Source organism: Aphelocoma coerulescens, chromosome 4, assembly GCF_041296385.1.
Source record: "Aphelocoma coerulescens isolate FSJ_1873_10779 chromosome 4, UR_Acoe_1.0, whole genome shotgun sequence".
In the NCBI taxonomy this organism is placed as follows: Eukaryota; Metazoa; Chordata; class Aves; order Passeriformes; family Corvidae; genus Aphelocoma; species Aphelocoma coerulescens.
In genome coordinates, this window is record NC_091017.1 from 50,156,558 (window position 1) to 50,169,119 (window position 12,562).

The 12,562-nt window shown below is 36.5% G+C and overlaps 1 protein-coding gene across 14 annotated transcripts in view; it reads left to right on the plus strand.

Moving 5' to 3' along the window:
- The window catches only part of SGCZ (sarcoglycan zeta), a 346,473-nt gene that overhangs the window by 53,302 nt on the left and 280,609 nt on the right, over positions 1 to 12,562 (plus strand). For 2 of the 14 annotated variants that reach the window (XM_069014009.1, XM_069014015.1), the window contains 2 exons: positions 2,965 to 3,128; positions 4,393 to 4,473. The exons of 11 other annotated variants lie outside the window; for them this stretch is intronic. The gene's annotated coding sequence lies outside the window, so the exon portion shown is untranslated. The remainder of the gene's footprint in view (positions 1 to 2,964; positions 3,129 to 4,392; positions 4,474 to 12,562) is intronic. One more of the 14 variants, XM_069014010.1, reaches the window with a different exon arrangement.

Genomic DNA, 12,562 nt, shown 5'->3' on the forward strand with positions numbered 1-12,562 from the left:
CATCAAGCACAACCTCCTTACTTTTTTGCAAGATAAAAGTTATATTAACAGACTTATGTATGCTGGTCAGAGTCTGGCAATAATACTATTTGTGAATTTGTGCTAGGAGGGAATTTAACAATTTCGTGGAAATATATTCTTATCATGGTGGAAAGAGTTCCTTTTAGTGGGAAGGGAAAAAGGAAAAAATACTTTGGAATTTTCTGTGCTATTATATTAACAGGTTTTTCTCTGATTTTTATTTGTAGTTATTATTTTGCAGTGCTTGAGTATAAATTTAAGGCTCCTTCGTCTTCTTATATGGGTAGAAACTTAATATTCTTGACACTTCTCTGGAAATCTAATTCTGTGTGCATTTGTAATTTGACTCAGTACTCATTTGAAAAGGCCCTTCTGTCAGTTGCATATCTGTGGATGGTTACTAAAAAATCCACACCCAAACAAGTGACAAAGATCAGCTTGTGTTTGACCAGGTTATTTTGTTCCTTGCTAACTATCTCTAAGTGCACTGATAACTGCTGCACAACTGTCTAGCAGATGCAACAACCATTTGGTTAATCAGTTGAAAGTAACCAAAGAAGGAAAGCTGTTACTTGCCTTTTTCCAGAATGGAAAACATGCCTCTTCCTATATCTGTCCGACTTAGCAGCAGTTCTCTAAACGTATGTTTGTTGGAAAAACAAGGTGCTTGCCTCATGAAGATACAATTTCCCTAGTGGCTTCTTCTCCTATGTTTTCATTGTGCTCTTTGGTACGATTATAGTCTTCAGGGTTCTGGTTGCTTCTATCTTCTGATTTACTTATTTTTAAATAAAAATAAAAGTGCACTGCTACCACAGTAATTGAAAGTAAAGTGACCTGACTAGTGTGCGGTATGAAAGGGAAATGCTGGAAATACCACTTGCACTGTCTCATTTTCTGTTTCCTAAATCACATTTTCTATGTTGCATCCTCTCAGATCTGCCATAATAATCTGTTGGGGTGCTGAGAAAAGCCATATATTAGCAAAACAATGATCAGAAAAAGAGGAAAGTGCTGCTTTGATGGAGTACTCTCTGAAAGTAGGCTTGTGCCTTGTTATCTTACTGTGGTAGGTTGACCCTGGCTGGATGCCAGGTGCCCACCAAAGCCATTGTAAGACTCCACTCCTCAGCTGGACAGGGAGAGAATATAGAACAAAAGAAAGATGGGAGAGGGGATTGCAGTTAGTTGTCTTTGTTGCTGCTTCTTCCTCAGGGGAGGTCTTGCTCCTCTCTCCTCTTGCTGCTGCTGTGCAGGATGGTTGTTCTTTTTTTCCCCCTGATTAAATATATTATCCCAGAAGTGCTACCACCATTGCTGATGGACGTGGTCTTGTCCAGTAGCAGGTCCATCTTGAAGCTGGGTGGCATTGACTCTGTTGGACATGGAGGAAGCTTGTCACGGAAGCCACCCCTCTTTTCCACCCTAACCCCTTTAAAAACCTTGCCACACAAGCCAGTACCATATACCTGTGCCTGGGTTCTCCATGGTCTTTGCAGCTGTGGGACTGGAGGAGGTTTAGCAGGCTGCCTAGGGTGGCAGCTGTGCTAATGCCAAACAGAATCAAACACTGTTATCTCCTTCTGCGTTGTTACCAGGGGCACTGGTACAGCCCCAAATCTCTTTCAAATGAAATTGAGTGGAGGCTTTTTGTTTAGGAGCTATGATATTTCTTCCATTTCCATGTAACAAATTTCCCTTTTGACTGGAACAAATTATGTAGTTCTCACAGCAGAGAGAAATGAAAGATATGTCAGGGCTATCATCCAAGGTGGAATCCAATTCTTACCTATTTCTATTACAGAAATGTGAGGCAGAACTATTATCTCTTCTATGGAGGCTCTGCTTACTGAACATAAAGTAATACAGTTCAAGTGAAATTGCTAATGATTTTATATGGAAAGACTGGTAGGGAAAATAACCTTTTTGGGAAAATATGACTTACTAAGAGATGATTCTTCTTTAGTCAGAAGTAGTTACTCTTATTCCATACTAAAATAAATACATTTATATCCTTTTTCCTCAGAGCGTTCAGTGTTAAACTCAATTATTCACATTATCTAGGAGATCTGCATCTGTCCTGTAGACTATTTCTTGAAAAGCTGAAGCTGCATATATGTATGAATGGTTTGCTCTAACACAAGGACTTTTTAGAGGGAAGTCACAGGTAGTTAAATATATTTCTTATTGTTTTTATTACTATTTGGATTTTCTGTGCTCCTAACTATAGCAATGTAACTGTTATGCACTTTAAAACATTCACTATATGCACCGAAATATTAACAAGCAGAAAAAAACCCCAGACTAAATCTGTACCAAATCTACTCATTTGTATTTGTCAGGCATAAAATGTTAAATTTAAAAAATGTCTTAATAAATTTTGAATGCTCACACCATTTTTTCTTATTGGGGGAGTGGGTGTGGAATGAAGAGGTATTTTCTAATACTTTATTCTAATATTTCCCCTGTGTTCTGACATAATCTTTGCACTGAGTAAGCAGGTTTCAGATTCTGTTCTGAACTTGACTGGCAGGTTATTCTGTTTAATCAACTGTCACAAGTTAGGCATTTCATTTTCTGTAAACCTGAGAGGTTTTTTTATATCAAGCTCTTGTCATCTTTTTCATATCTATCTATCTATCTATCTATCTATCTATCTATCTCTCTAACTAGCTATATATATATCTCTATATATATGTATCTTGTTCTGAGAAGGTTAAGAAACATACTAGTGCAAACAGCAGTGGGCATCAATTGATCCTGGAAAGGGATGGAATTAGTTTATTTGGGACAGACCCTTGTGATGGAAAGCAACTAAAAAGAAATTTATATACCCCTCCCAACAGTACCTCTTCTGTTGACTACATTGCTTTGTAACTGCTGTTTTTTCATTAATCTACCCATTTGCATGAATAACTAAGAAAATATGCATTTTGTCCACAGCCTAAACCACATTAACAATAAATATATCAGTGCACAAATAGCATGGAAGGTTAGATAACACTGATGTATCTCAGATCTTCTGCTTTATCCTTCTCCAAATCTACTCATTGATTCATGCACATCTACATATGGTCCTCCAGTCTGACCTGAAGCCAAGGCTCTGGGTGAGTGCACCTTCACAAATCACTACCCATTTTATTCTGACACTAACTAGATGGACAAAATTTGTTGTTGTGGGTTTTTTTTTTTCTTTTCTGTATAATGAAAAATGAGACCCTGATTCTTCCTTTGAGGCAATAGCATTGACAGTCAATATTTTCTTTTCAGAATAGGAATTAATTTTAAGAAAATGAAAGCATTTATTTAAATACATGCTTCAAAAGATGTCTAATGAAAGTGATGAGAGGAATTAACTTCACTGTAGTGGTCAATACTTTTTTAATGAATAAACTCCTGCAGTTATTTCCCTTTGAAACTAAAGTATATCTGAACTTTTTGAGGAGTGGAGGAAGAAGGTTGAAACAAAATCATGGGTATGTGATGAACAGTGTGAATTTCTCACATCTCATTTTTATAGGCATGAATGACTCCTTTCTTCAAATAACTTTGATTCTATTAATTTAGGAAATTTTCACTACCTCAAAGCGAACTTCATTCCTTTTCAAATTACTTCTCTTTAAAAAAAAACCCCAACCCAACAAACTCGTATGTCCCTAATTTTGTTAGTTTCCCTTTGTAAATTTTTGATTTTCTAAAATGTTATATACATAATAACCCCCAAATTTATTTGATTTTTACCTCATGCACAGAGATCCCCACTTATCCAAGGTATGCTATTGCTCCCTGGTTTACTTGAAGCTATGCATGATACTGTCTTCACAAGTACAGCACCTTAGAGATATAGAACTAAAATAAAAGACATAGCCTGTAGTCACAGACAGATAAGCCCACACTGGGTGCTAAAAAGCACAGTGTAGAGTTGACCTTGGTGGAATGCTAGGTGCCCACCAAGCTGCTCTATTGCTCCCCTTCCCAGCTAGACAGGGGTCAGAAAATAATATGGAAAATAACAATTTACTAGAGCAAAACTTGCATGTGCACAAGCAAATAGAAAAAAAATAGTTTTTTTCTCACTTCCCATCAGTGAGTGACATTCAGCCACCTCCCAAGAAGCAGGACTTCAGCATGCATAGTGGTTGCTCCAGAAGGCATTGAGAATAACAAGTGCTCACATTTTCTACCCCTGAAGTGAGGTCCTGCCTCAATGCAGCCCAGATGAGTTTACCCCTGCTGTTCTTCCATTGCTGTAGCCACCTCCCTTAGGGCATTAGCCACCATCCAGGAGCTACTTTTCTCCTTCAGCAATCTCTAGGGCCAGTTAGATGGCTTTCTGTTCTGCAAATTGGCTTGACTCACCTTCTGCTTTAGCAGTCTTGGTGACTTGTCTTGTGGGATTCCACACAGCAGCTTTCCACCTCCAATGGCTTCCTACCACGGCAGGATCCATCAGTAAGTAGAGCATAGCCTCTTTCATCTTCTGATCATTCGGTATATGGTGGTGCATTTTGGGCACGAATCACCTTCTCAGGCAATGCTCCAAAATCCCTGCCTTCTGGCCAGTCCATAATCTCTTCTAGGTTTCCTGGGCAACTGGGTTTCCCTAGTCAGGCTCTTTGTGTAATCAAGGCTACCCACTTTCTCCATGTAGCACTGGTTGTGTGATGTGTTGAGGGGGTGTTTCCTTTGAACATCCAGTGTAGCACAGGCAATTGCAGTGCCGGGTTCCCTCCCTTGCCCCTGTGAATCACATATTTAAGAATTATCATTGAAATACACATTCATGACACAGATGTTACAGTATAACACAATTTATTAATAAACATACTAATGATAGAAAAATTGTGACAGGTTAAATTTTGAAGATTGCTGATGATAGTAACTGACTGCAAAAGCAAATCTGAGGCAGTATACAGGCAAGCTCTAATCACCAATGAAAACCAGCTTGAGTTAATCATTTAGTGCTCACAGAGGAAGGTTCTTACCCAATAGATGTCCTTATGGAAGAGAAGAGAGGTTCAGCCAGCCAACTGATCCCAGAAGTTACTGTGGAGTCTTTTCTGACTTCTCCCCATTCTTAACTCACTTTCATACTATTTCTTTATATTTAGGTGGAGCCTGAGTGACTCTAGTCATATACACCTTTGTAGCGGATTGGTGTAAAATTCTCTTGCTTTGCTCTTAAAAGATATAGCCGATAAAATATAGAACAGTGAGATATAGAGTTGGTGACAGGAGGTCATACTGTAGGGCAGGTAACTTTGGGATGGAGGTGTGAGTTAGTATTACAATTAGATAATAATGAGCTGAGTTCATCTGAAGAGAGGGATACCCCCACAGTTGCTGGTTCAGCAGGAAGCCATCCCCTTGGCTGACAGCTGCTGTGTGGTCTATCAGATACACGGCACCATCACGGTCCCATCCCTGCAAGGACTACAACAGATTCGCTGCAGTGTTTCCACTCTGCTGCACCCTCTGTTTCATCCCCTCAGTGTGTGCTGAAGGTTGCAGGCTGTGGGGAATGTATGTGAGGAATCATCATGGAATAGATTTTGTGCATCCCATTCAGGAAGTAGTAGCTGCATTTCATCTTATAATTTCCATACTATTATAACTTCTATTAGAATGGGAATATAATATCCCAATTTTCTGGTTTTACTTGCAGTCATCTTCCCACAGACACAGTGTATGCACTCAAAAAAGGCTCTGTAACAATATCCTTATACTGTAGCATTACACAGGACCTTTTAAAGTCTGTGTGCACTAAAGTATGTGATTGCTTTTTTGGTAATATGGAAGAGAGTATGAAAAATACTGGACCTGGAGGAAAAAAATGAATGAGATTAAGGGAATTTACTTAAGTGAAAACTAACTATATTCAGATGTTTTTACTCTTGTTCTGGGATTATAATGGGTTTATCTAACCCACTTCTAATGCATGTGATCTACTGAAAAATTTACTGATGGAAGGAATGCATGAGCATCAGATGGTCAGTTCACCTATGTGTACCATCTTAACGGTGATTTGGGAACTGCTAGTGGAGAGAAAAGGATTACAGAAACACAAGAACAAATATAGACAGAATCACTGAAAAACTCCTGATCAGTATTTCTGTTCAAACTTGTTCTTCTTTTATTCAGTAATTACTTATGCAAGGTAAACTCATGCCTGTTTGGAATAGAATATATGAAGATGAATTGTTATCATCCTAATTTATCCTTTGCTTTAATCTTGAGTGGCAAAACCATGTGCTTCCATTTGCCTGTAGCACTGTAACATTTTAGTGTTGTTCCACATCTCTGTGGTGCATGTAATAGAAAAACTTAATTAAACTGCATCTGGCTTTAGGTGGTCACACAGACTACAGCTAAGAGGCTTGGCATTTCAGCTTAGTTAAATGTCTCCAAGTACCGATTTCTGTTTTATGTTGATAGATACAAGGTAGCACAGCCTTTGAGAGCCATCCAGCATGACTGAAAAATGCATGACAATTAGTGTCTTTGTATGTTAAGTGAGTAAGGCATTAATGAGGTATGTTCATCAGATAACTTCTGCTTGGCTTAAGTAATTAAATCAGGTTTGGAATTTCTCCTTCAAGTACATGACTACTCTCCTGTCAAGTACTGTTGTAGGAATTAACACCTTATGTATTTCTGGAGAAACAGTTGTAAATCTAATCAGCATGCCTGCTGCAAGAATGTTATCTTGTTAACTCTGTAACATCCTTCTGGTTATGTGTTCATACAGGAGACTGGATGTTAAGAAATTTCCACGTGTGTTCAGAAAATGTGGTAGCATTGTTATAACACCAAAGCTCTGAAATTGTTCTATATTTTTCAAAATATAATATTTGAACTTGCAATGAAAGTCAACTACTGCATTATTAATTGCTTTTCTACTTAAAAAACATTGTCTGCAAACAAATCACAGAATATTTTGATTTTCATTTAGTATAGAACTTATGTACTGGTTTCTTATGTAGGATTTTGCTTTGGCAAAAGTATTTTAGGGAAAAAACCCCCATGTTTTGCAAAGCTTCTTTGATTTTCTTGTATGAAAAAGCCAGTTTTTGTAAATGAGCTATTGCTGGGTCTGTGAACAGCCACATAGACTCTTTTAGGTAGAAGGGGGATTACAAACTAGGCAGCTGCATCCCAGAGAAACTTCTTACTGCTTGATTCTCTTCTTTTCCTTCTCTGTTTACTTTTGGTTTTAATTTCTTCTAAGCAAACCTAGACAGATTTGATCTCTTGATTCCTTTGTACTCTTCACCTAAATGAGCAAGCAGAAGCTTACCACTGCACGTTTTAATTTGTCAAGGTTGTTCACATCACTTCTTTTAAGAGTTTGAAATTTCCTATGCTTTCAGTCACCATTTAATTTCAAGTGGTGTTATATTTAATTCTACCTCTGAAGTAAGAGGAAATATTTGCTACTATATTACATGTGGGAGGGGGCAAGAAGAAATTTTCTTTTCATCTGCAAGTTCACAGGAAGACTAGAGAAATATGAAACATGAAATGAACAGTGTATTTTCTTCCCAGAGATCCCTTGTAGTTTAAAGCACCTGTGCTTGACAGCACATATAAATAGGAACTCTCATCTGTCATGAGATTCACAGAAATTATTTCATTTCAAAATTTTACTAAATCTCAAGTGTTTTTACTTTGTTTCCACCTAGTCTTTCAAAATCTGACCTTGGTAGCAGAGGAAACCAGGAATCCTACCATTTGACAGACACTCTTCCCTTACAGCCTCTTGGGCCAGCCAGCAAAGACAACCCAGAGGCCTTGCACATAAATGTTTTAAGAATTGAGGAAACCAATTTATTCTGACTGTGTGATGCAGAACATGGTATTTTTCCTGCATGTGCAGTACGCAGATATTGTGTTTATGTACATTTGCAGCTCCCCAAGGGAACTGTGGTGAAATAGCAAAGCAAATGATCTGCTTTGATTAATTGACAAGTTTCAATAAAATGTTTAATTTCAAATTTGTGTGTCTCTAACCAAACCAATAAGACGAAATGCTAATTTTAGACACTGCTGTAAAAATGCATTTTACAATGAACATCTTAGCAGATATTTTAGTGATCACAGAAATCTAGTAAGAATAAATATTTTCTGGAACACAAAAAATATTTCTTAAGATTTAGGAGCCACAAAATATGACCATGGGAAAAAAATAACACCATCTTTCTTGTGTTTATTTTTTAAGTATAAACAGATGAAGTAAGAAAATGCAGGAAAAACTCCAAACAGTGTGGACCCAGAGATATTGTCAGAATTGGGTAAAAATAAATGACCAGTAATAGGAAAAAAAACTGCTAAGGGAGGATATCATCATGCATTTATATGCATGTTTCCATATGCACATTTTTGGGTCTAATAACAAAAATACTGGATTGTAAAGTAAAAGTTTGGCACAGTCTGTCTTAAAAATTGCCATGGCTTTTCAAGAACCTTTGAATTCAAACTCTTCAGTTTCTCTCAACACCTTCAGTTCAAGAGAATCAGACTCCTCAATATATACTACAGAGGAATATGAAATAATAAATTGTTTGTGCCTTAAATATGATAATGTCTGTCATTTTGGTGTCATAAAAGTCATGCTACATCAGTTCCATACTCTTTTACAACAAGAACATGCAATGAGAAAATCCTAATAAATTGCCATTTAGAGAGCTAGAATTAATCCAAATATCCAAATTGGAAAGAATTTTGGTTTTCTTTTTGAGTTTTTTTGTATATTTTATTTATTAACAAGTTAAACATATCAAACATTTACCATTAAAGCATATCTCATTTTTGCACCTATAAAATTAATGTGATTTTTTTGTCCAATTTTCTGTTCAAAATCATAATCTATCATCTATAAAAAGCGCTATAAATATACACATATTCATACAGATAATACAGAGGTATCAGGTACCAGTTGTATGAAATTATCTCTCCTCAGTAGGCTGATTTGCTGATGTTTTCATAATTTACTTCTTAAATACTCAACTGCTGTTATGCCTGTATATTGATTCCTATAAAGGAAGGAGATTTTTTTTATTACTTTTTAAAAGATATTATTATTGTGTGATATGTTTTGGTTAAGGTGAAGTATAACATTTACTTTGTGTTTACTTCTTGGTTTTATTCTACTTAAATGTGGAAATTCCAACTTTACAATGTAAAAGCAGCTTAGTCTAGAAAACCTGCACTAATGAAACTTTCAAGCTTTATTACTATCATCTGCTATTTCAGTTGGTACAAAGCCACATTTTCAGCAAGGAACTACTTAAAATAGTCATATATTAGTAAAAATTAAAGCTAAAATTTTGGCAACTTTTAGCTCATTAATAAACCACACTTCAGTGCTGAGCTTGTTAAATAGCTTAAATGGGTCAATATTAGTTTGAGTCTTCACTCTCTATCGGAGCTGAAGTGGACATAGCTTGTGCTTTCTTTGTGATCTTCAACCTTGCATTGAAAATTTGTGCTTTTAAGTATGGGGTTTTGGATTTGGTTTTGTTTAAGGAGAGATTATTGCAGTTCTGATGTATGAGGTGGTTCTAAAGCCACTTCAATACATTAATATTAATATTTTCTATCATACTGTACTAAGCATGCTGTAGTGCTCCAAATCTGTTCCATCAGAATTTATTTAATCTCTTTCCCTGAATTACACTTTTCCAGAGTATTTCCTTTCTTGCTCAATACATACAATCATAATTGCATTATTTACCTGTCCTTTGGAGAAAAAAATTCTAGTCAGTGAAAGATACTGGGAACAGGAGATTAAGAATATAAACATGAACACTTGTTTTTGCTAATTATTTTTGTCTGCACATTGAATGAGTTTACTCATACTAGAGTGTGAAAAAGTCCACAGGTACTTCTATGAAACCTTTCTGTTGTAGGGCAAAATATATTTGGTGAAGTAGCTTCTGAACTTACAGGACCACGTAAATCTTGGCATTCAGTTAAACAATAACATATGGCAACAGGGATACTGCTTTGAGACTGCCTTCACAGCTGGGGTGCAGAGCTGTGCAGGTAAGCATTTCTATAGCAACTGATTAAAAATTCCACAGAAAACTCTGGTTCCAGCAACTAAAGAAAATTAACTTGAAAGTTTGAAGGGTTAGACTACATACTTCAACTGAAGCTTAGAGTTTTCACACTGAGCCTACCAATTAGCTTTCAGAAAGCTTAGTCATATTGCTCTCATTTTTACCAAGTTGTTCTCCACAGCAATTTTGTTAAATACATCAGAGAACTGCATGACTATGTTCTATGATCAAGCACAGATATTTGAAGCTCTCTTGTCTCTCTATGAAAGTCCTTTTTCCATGCCATGGATTTATAGATAATGAAATAATTAGTTTCTATGACCTTCTCGTGACCTGGAGCTTTCAAAGAGTTAGAGGTGTTAGGGAGAGGGGCTATTCCAGAGAGCAGGGAGAAGAACCAGAGCCTGGTTCTCCTGGTTCCTAAAACAGTGGGCTAACAGCTAGATTGCAATCACATTTCTCTCTTGTTTAGAGACAGGATAGCTTTTCTTTTTCATCAAAGTAGCCTACAGGCCTATTGTGCCAAAAATGGGTTCTTTTTCCTGGTGTCCAAGAAGCTGAGCCACATAATGAGTAGAGACATTTGTTTATTTTTTTATGTCTGTGCAGAGATGGGTGCTAGGAGGTAAACGCACAAGGCTAACACACCCAGTTACAGCCAAGCAGCATATTTATAGTTTAAAAATGCATCAGTACATGTTTATCTAATTTCTAAATATATGGCTACTTAATAGCCATTGGGCAAGCTCACTTTGATTTAAAGATACAATGCATTTTAAATTTAGTGTCCATGTTGAGTGGGTAGAGACCTTCATTTGGAGGTGGGTAGCCTAAGATTTAGGGGTGTGTTTTTCACATTATAATGAGCAAAGTTCATCTAAAGGACAAGTTTTTAGCTGATTTAGCCAACTTGAATAAAACTTATGGGGCATTGCCAAATGCAGTGTCTAGTATCTAATTCAAGGTCCCTCTGTTCATGTTATATCTTTACTCGTTTTAAAACTATTCTGCCATTTCCCATTTAATTGGTTCTCTATAGTATTTATTGTTCTCTATGATTCACTCTGCAAAATCGTTTCTTAAACCACTCATCTTTCATCCCTATGACTAGGGTTGTTTGAGGTGAAGAAAAAGCAGATTGGCGTTTCTTCAGAAGAGCAGGGCAAACTGGTCTCCCACTTACTGAATAATTTAACCACTTGATTTCAAAGCAAAAGGGAGTGGTGACTTCTTCATTCATCCTGCATCTTCAAAAGTAACGGTTGTGCTGGAATTAAGAAACAATTAGACATATAGATGATTCATTCATTTTGTCACAGGTGTCTAACTTTTGAGTAAGGTGCTTAAGCTGGGTGAAATGAATTTCAGGAACAGCAGTGGTTATTCCCAAATGGTACGTAGAGGATGTGCCTCCTGTGAGGCTTTCCCTGAGAGGCATGTATTTTGCCATTCAATAACAGTGAAAACAAGGGCTTGGCTTTGAATTTATTTAACTCCAGCAGCTAACTTCTAGGCACTTCAATACCATTTGTGTCAGCATCCATCTACTTTTTGGAAACAACAGCACATTACTGCCAGTTAAATGTTTAACACTGTATAACTCAGCAGAAATGTAATTTATATGCTACAAAAGTGATCATGGTGTAAATTCCAAGTGTCCAGTTCTGTATTCATTATCAGCTTGTATTTGGACAAATTAATGTTCAGTAAATGGGCATTTTGCCTTGAGAAAGGTGCCTCTAATTACAGTAGCACAGGAACAGTGGCACTAAAATACTTCCATCAGATTTATATTCTTTTTGTGATGATGCAGGTAATATTTATTATTTATTTAGTAATATAGTAATTAGTGGCAAATTTCTTCTTGATAGATGGCCACCTGTGCCTGTCTCCATCCCCTAGCCTCAGTGAAGACAGTGAATCTTGCTCATTTGAATTGTTGCATAGGGAGTAATGTAGCAAAGCTTTCCATTCAATTAAAGTTCATAATTCAACTGAAAAAAGCTAGATTTTGAAGGAAAAGTTAAAAATAAACCAAAACATTAAAAAGTCATGCTTTTTAAAAACAAATTGTATATTTTGAATTATTAGGATATTTTTTAAGCTTTTCTGCATCTTACTTTGTTTTGATGGCCTGCTGTTACTTCAAGGGTTATTTCCCCATAAATGCTCTGTTACCATAATTATTTTCACATGTGGTAATTGTCCAGCACTGTAAATTGCTATGAAGGGATAGATTGCTGTTATACATTCAACGTGGTTGCATATATTTCTGCATTTCAAATTACTACCACTCCATAGAATTTGGCATCCTTGTCATGTATATCAAGGATTTTGTTTCTGGCCAGTCTCTTTATCTGAGTAATTTCATATTCAGTATTCTATTACTGGTTCTAACGATCTATCTATCTATCTATCTATCTATCTTTTCTGATCTCAGAAACTGAGAAAAGCTCCTGAGCTGCCACTACAACCTCAAC